The sequence below is a fragment of the Quercus suber genome, unplaced genomic scaffold (genome assembly GCF_002906115.3).
Source record: "Quercus suber isolate HL8 unplaced genomic scaffold, Cork oak 2.0 scaffold_378, whole genome shotgun sequence".
Taxonomy (NCBI): domain Eukaryota; kingdom Viridiplantae; phylum Streptophyta; class Magnoliopsida; order Fagales; family Fagaceae; genus Quercus; species Quercus suber.
In genome coordinates, this window is record NW_027069830.1 from 738970 (window position 1) to 745469 (window position 6500).

At 33.3% G+C, this 6500-nt stretch overlaps 1 long non-coding RNA gene across 5 annotated transcripts; it reads right to left on the minus strand.

The window, feature by feature from the left end:
• Window positions 1-6081, minus strand: LOC112031586 (uncharacterized). Of its 5 annotated transcripts, XR_010623910.1 has the most exons (7): window positions 5701-6081; window positions 4015-4085; window positions 2333-2603; window positions 1888-1995; window positions 1598-1709; window positions 1159-1185; window positions 2-1027 (listed from the first exon to the last, which is right to left on the minus strand). It is a non-coding gene; the product is annotated as an uncharacterized LOC112031586 (long non-coding RNA). The 5 variants fall into 5 exon arrangements; XR_010623913.1 differs by lacking the exon at window positions 1159-1185 and having other exon boundaries at window positions 1-1027; window positions 1878-1995; XR_010623912.1 differs by lacking the exon at window positions 1159-1185 and having other exon boundaries at window positions 1-1027; window positions 2333-2741.
• Between the last annotated feature and the right edge of the window lie 419 nt (window positions 6082-6500).

The window sequence follows — 6500 nt, forward strand, 5'->3', positions numbered from 1 at the left end:
AAAAAAAATGATATTCAAAAAAAGAATCATACTATTAAAAAAAAAAAAATCAATCAAATGGCCCCAAATGAAGTAGAGAGATTCAGAAAGAGAAAAAAGAAAGTGGGGGAAAAAAAAAACTCCCACAACATCAGAAACAATAGGAAACCAACAATGTATTTATACATTTACATAAAGAAAACACAACAAAGAACAATTCATGTAATGTAAATTCCATGGTAGGAAGATGTTCAAGCTTGACAATTTTAAACTAGAAAGCAAACAAGTTAAACATATTTGACAATTTTAGAGTAGAATGAATCAAGCCAAGCCAAATAACATAATGCATGTGATTGTCACTCCCATTAACCTTGAGCAGACCTACACCTAACACAAAATCAAATGCTGGAAGCACGGTCTTTTTCACTCACTACATAACACAACAATGCAACTTTCTTTCAAAAAACCCACATGAAAATAAATTGATAAACCACATTAAGCCATGGCCATTAAGTCAAATCAACATTATGATGTTTGAAAATGGGTTGTCATGTTTGCTAGGCTGTGGGAGATAGAGAGTGGAAAAGTGAGAAAGAAGGAAAAAAGTATGATCATTACCATTATAGTAGAAATAACTTATGCATGTGTCTATGTCTATATCATGCAATGAATGCATTTTGTAGCTCAATTGAAGTGGTACTTTCTCCCCTTTAGGGAACAAGATGGACAAATTTCAAATACACATCACTTGTATCTTAACTATCAAGCCAATTAAGAAGAAAGAAATGAATGCATTTTATGATCATCAATTGACTAAAAAATGAAATTCATGCTTACAGGTACGTAACAAAATGTGCATTTCTTGCACTTGAAAGCATAGCAAGGAACTCGCTGTCACTTATAATATTCACCCATGTTTTGCAGTGACATAAAGGATAGAACATTCACCGGTGATGCTATATTTTTTGGGATAATTTTTTGAATACAGAATCCATAGTAGAAGCTCTAGCATATTTCAGTGCAAGTTTTTTTGTAAAGATGGAATTACCTACAGTAAGAGAAGATGACTAAATTAGAGTTAAGATTATTAACCAAAGACTAGATGATCACAAACTTGAGGACATAAGAGCATGAGAAGAAAAAATGGTCTTAAAATTAAGAACAAATGATAGTAATTACTTGAGAACATAAACTTGAAGGTCGCCTCTGTGCATAGAGAGAGAGAGAGAGAGATCAAAAATTTTGAATTAACCTAGTACAGATAGGAGTCTAAAGATCCATAACATGCCAAAGCATAGGTACATGTTCAAACATATACAGAGACAAAAGTGAAGAACCATAAACCTAACATATAAGTCCCATAAATACACTCTTCCTCCATATCAGATACAACCTCTCTTTCAATAACATTAATCTATGATTTATTTTGGAATGTGATAAGTGATAACAGATGGAAGATGCACTACAACTACTACAAGTGAGACATCAAACAAATAGAATACTAGGTTTTTACCATGCATTAGTTGGTTTTGCATATTAGATAACCTAAAATGTTACTCATAAGAAGAAATAGCATTGGAGTTTCTAAGAAGAATAGGATAAATAATTAAGCACATACCTCATTGGCAAGTTCATCCCCTCCAAACTCTAGTATGTGAGCAATTTTTGGAAATTGCCCCCTACTTCCTACTAGTACCCTTTCAAATGTTTGCTTTGGGCTTCAAACTATTCTACAAAACCAAATTGCACATAAAATGTCCAAGACATTACTAGCAAAAAATTGAAAAAAAAAAAAAAAAAACTATAGATGAGTACGTGATACATAAGATGTCATGCATTCTTTTATCAATCCAACAAAAATTAAACTAATGAATGTCAAAAATAAATCTCTCTCTAACCGCAAGTTACCGTCACATGGTGGAACTAATGTATAACCTCCCTTGTTAGCCACGATTGTTGTAGTAGCAAACTTCAAGCTCCTCTTCCAGCACCTCTTTATGTTGCAGCTTCTCTTATCTTATAAGGAAGAGGGCAAGAGATTATTTTTTTAATAAAACAAAAGAAGGAATTCATTAACATCCATCCCAAATACATATCCAAAATGCATGATTATAGAAATGCATCCACCCCTGCTTCTCTTATTACACTCTAATTATGCACATCCAAAATGCATGATTATAGAAATCAACATCCACCCCAAATGCATGTTCCATTACCCAATATTTCTTAAACATAATTACTACTATAAAGCAAAGAAACAGCTAGAATAAAATGAACAAGTTTTATTGTGCATAGTCAACAGTATGCAACAAGACAAATGAAGTGCAGAAGCATCAAGCAAGAGCTTACTAACCTCAGTTGAAGTAGAAAAATTCACAGCACCAACAAAATGAAGTGTAGAAGCCCATCTAAACCACAAGCCTGGTTAACATCAACACAACTGGTTTCCAATATATAACTCAACACGGCCTTGCTTCCAACCATGGTAGTAGTCATGAAGGCAGTCTTCTCTTTAAACCCCATTATCTTTGACCCAATTCTCATCCCATACCACAAGTTTGCCTCATCAATATCATGACATTCTTCTTCCACACAACTTTTGAAATGAATTAATTCATCAAAGCCTGATAATTCAAGAAAAATTAAAATGATGTCGCTTTCTTGTTTCTCAAATTCAACGCCTATGATGAAACCTATTTTAGAAGGTTTTTGCACCACTGCACATGGAAATCACACTCTTCTCAAATCTTCACACAGTCTCTCTATACAAATTTGTAACAAGTAGAATATTCACAAATACAGTTCATGAATCAAAAAATGCAAAGAGCAAATTAGAACGAACAAATTTACAGAAACACGAACACACAAAAAGAGCTCCATTTTGATAAACATAAAATATACTATTAGATAAGAAAAAATATTAAATTGTTTATTCATTTAGCCATATATTCATAAAACAATCACCCAAATTCAAGCCAATATTGTTAGGACCATGAATGCTAACCAGTGCTACCAAAACCTTAAGGTGTTAGGAAGAGGCACATCAAAGTCTTTATCCAATAGTAGCAAAGAAAAGCCCAACATCTATAAGTGTTATAGGCAAGCATGTGGGGCTTTGCAATGCAATGGTAGACTAGCATCATTTGGCTGGTTTGTAAAGCACCGATGCCAAATGATCTCCCATATGGCCATATGATAATGGATTGTATAGATGATTGTTGAAAATTCCAACAAATATTAAACAGAACTTTGTCACAATTACAACAAACACAACCAAACATTTCTCATAGGAACCAAAGATACACTAATGAGAGAGGCATAATAGGCCACAACATAGGAACATGTTTGAATAAATACAGAGAAAAAAGTGAAGGACCACAAACCTAAGCCATGAGTTCCATATATGCAATCTCTCTCTCTCTCTCTCTCTCTCTCTCTCTCTCTCTCTCTCTCTTCACACACACACACACACATATTTTGCTTTGCTGTGCAGAATTTTAACCACAGCCAATTGATTTCAACCTTAAAATCCCCGACTGTTCTAATTATTAATGCAGTATAATGCTTGATGCCTTTAAAGACTAACTCACATACCTTCTAAAATTATATTCACAATTGTGAGACCCAAATTTATTGGAAAAGGCCTATGAGGCTCTAATGCAACACCAAACCAAGAAGAAATACCCAAAGTCTAGAAATTTAAGGATGGCAGAAAATGTCTACCTTTGGATGGAGCCTAAAGGACACTATAACCTTTCTTTTATCCTGCATAAACTTCATTGTTCATTACTTCCTTAATTTCAAGTTTTTTTTCTTATACACCTTATGAACCAAGCTATGATTGTAGGCTAAAAACCTTAATTTCTCTATGCTTCATTATCTGGCTTGTTGCATGATTACAAAGCCCTAAAGTTTGAATAAGCACGAATTTTGATGCCTTGGTTTTCCTATGCCTCAATTGGTTCTGCATATGAGATCAACTGAGATGTTTCTCATTATAAGAAAACAGCATAGAATAAAGAATTAAGTACATACCTAGGATATGAGTAGTTTTTAGCAATCATCCCCTGTTTCCGGTTGGCACCCTTTCAAAAATTTGCTTTGCACTTCAAAATATCGTTGCATAAAGAAATTGTAAATAAATTTTCCAAAACATCAACATCAATAAAATAAAATAAAACACTATGTAGATGGCATCTCCATTTAAGCAAGAAATGGTTAAACAACTAACAACATCGATAATTAAGAATTTTAAGTGGTTCAACCCAACTGACAATAAAGATTCTAGTAATTATTTTCTAGCTGAAACTCTAAAAAGGCCTTTGTTTGATTCTGAGGCAATCTTGTCTCTCTCTTTCTCTCTGTTTTTGTTTTCTTCCTCTTCTTTTTTACTATCCTTTTTGCATTTGTTCTGCAAAGTCTATAACCATATCCAGCTATTCTTTAGGCCTAATCGCAACCTAGAAATCCTTAAACCCAATTATTACTGCAGTAAGATGCTCTGAAATGAGCAACTTACAATCTCTCCTTCAAACGGTACGATCAAGTTCACGATTCCTCGAAATCATTGGAAATGGTCTATGGATTTATAGTGCAATAGATAAGAAAGAAGAAACAAGCAAGTTTAGAACACTAGGGACATTAAAAGAGAAGTATCTTTGGATGCTACCTAAAAGACACTGTAACTTCATCTTGCCTTAGATAGTATGTCCCTCCTTAATTCATTAATTCAACAATTCAAAATATTTTCTTACATCCGTATGAGCCAAGCTATTATTGTAAACTGTAGAATTTTAATTTTGCTAATAGACACAATAGCTCAATATTTTTCTTCAGTTGCCAGCTCTTGTTTACCAAGAGAAGGCTGAAACTGGGGTATCAACAGTGGTTCTACCACACTGATTGAGTCAAAAAGCCATAGTTGTAATCCTAATAATGCTACAGCTGGTCTTAAGCATAGATATTTATACTACGTGCCAACTAGTGGAAACAAAGAAAGAATAACACAATGGAGAAGGAGGTTATGTACGTGAGGTAAATCTTTACCCTTCTATGAGGTTATTAATAGTGAAGCAGAATAATTTTGGGAAACACATAGAAGTACTCGGATCATAAACATATTCTTAGCCAAAAAAAAAAAAAAAAAACCGCATTGGTGCTAATTTTGTCTATAAGAATCTTGTGTACCAACTTCTTAAACGTCAAGAATAACTGCAAACATGCCCCATAAAATTTTAATAGACACTTAAAATGGAACTCAACAAGTAAAAAAATGTATATTTTAAAAGAAATCCATAAAAGATTCATATAAAAATTCAAATTTTTACATAAAAAACAAATAAGATCAAAACAAATTAATCAAATCCCAATTTCAAAGAAAATAAACAAAATTTAGAGTTTTGCTTATATAAAACTTACACCTTCTTCTTCCCTCTTTTCTTTCTACTATTTCAGAATCAATCACACATTCAAAAACCAGATAATGAAGCCTAGGCTATTTCTAGGCAAAGAAATAGAAATTGGGGAAAAAGAAAACGTAAAGTTCTGTTTTTCAATTTGTGTCTAGAAAACGAAATTATAGAGTTTCTTAATTGTGGTTTTGCTTGGGCTTTGAAAATCCTACGTCTGGAATTACAGATAAATTTCCCAATAAATCATAGTTGAAGAAGATAAAAGAAGTCTTCAAAAAAAAAAAAAATCAAAGAAGAGTGAAGAACATACCAAGGAAGCGTATGCAGTAGTTCAACTTTTCTCAAATTAATAATAGGTTTGGGATGTAAGAAATCTTATCCCAATCCTCTCCATTTTCCTTCTTGCATCTTTGCTTTAATTGGGGACACCCACGAATATCCAGGGTTTGTAAAGAGGTGAGTTGACTCATCCCTTCTGGAAGTGATGTCAGATTGGGACATGAATAAACATCTAATCTCTCAAGAGAAGTTAGGTTTTTAAAGCACTCCTCTGGCAGAGACTCCAACTCTTGAATTCCCCACAAACACAATTTCTTTAATATGGAGAGAGGAGGGGAGAAGGAGGAGGAAGAGGAAGATAGGGGCATCAATTCAGGATAGCGTATTGGGATCGTGTCATGCCAAGGCAGGGGTATTCGACTAAATGGGTCAACCTAATCCGGCTTATTTAATAATCGTGTCATGATCCTTTAACCCTAATTCGACCTGTTAATAAGGCGGGTTGACCTGACCCAATCTATTTAACACGCTTAATAAACGAGTCGTGTTGGGTTAACATGAATGTTACACAACCCATTTCAACCTATATAATATTAAATATAACATCCATCTAGAAATAATTTTTTTTACATTCTAAAAAGCAGTGCATACGCTTCAAGTCTTCAACCCACATTTAAAATAATATAGTTCAACAAAAATATAACATTTATCTAGAAATAAGTTCTTTACACTCCAAAAAAAGTGCATACACTTCAACCCAAATTCAAAATAACAAAGTTTCAAAAAAATAAAATAACATAGTTCAACAAATATATAATATACTTGGAACTC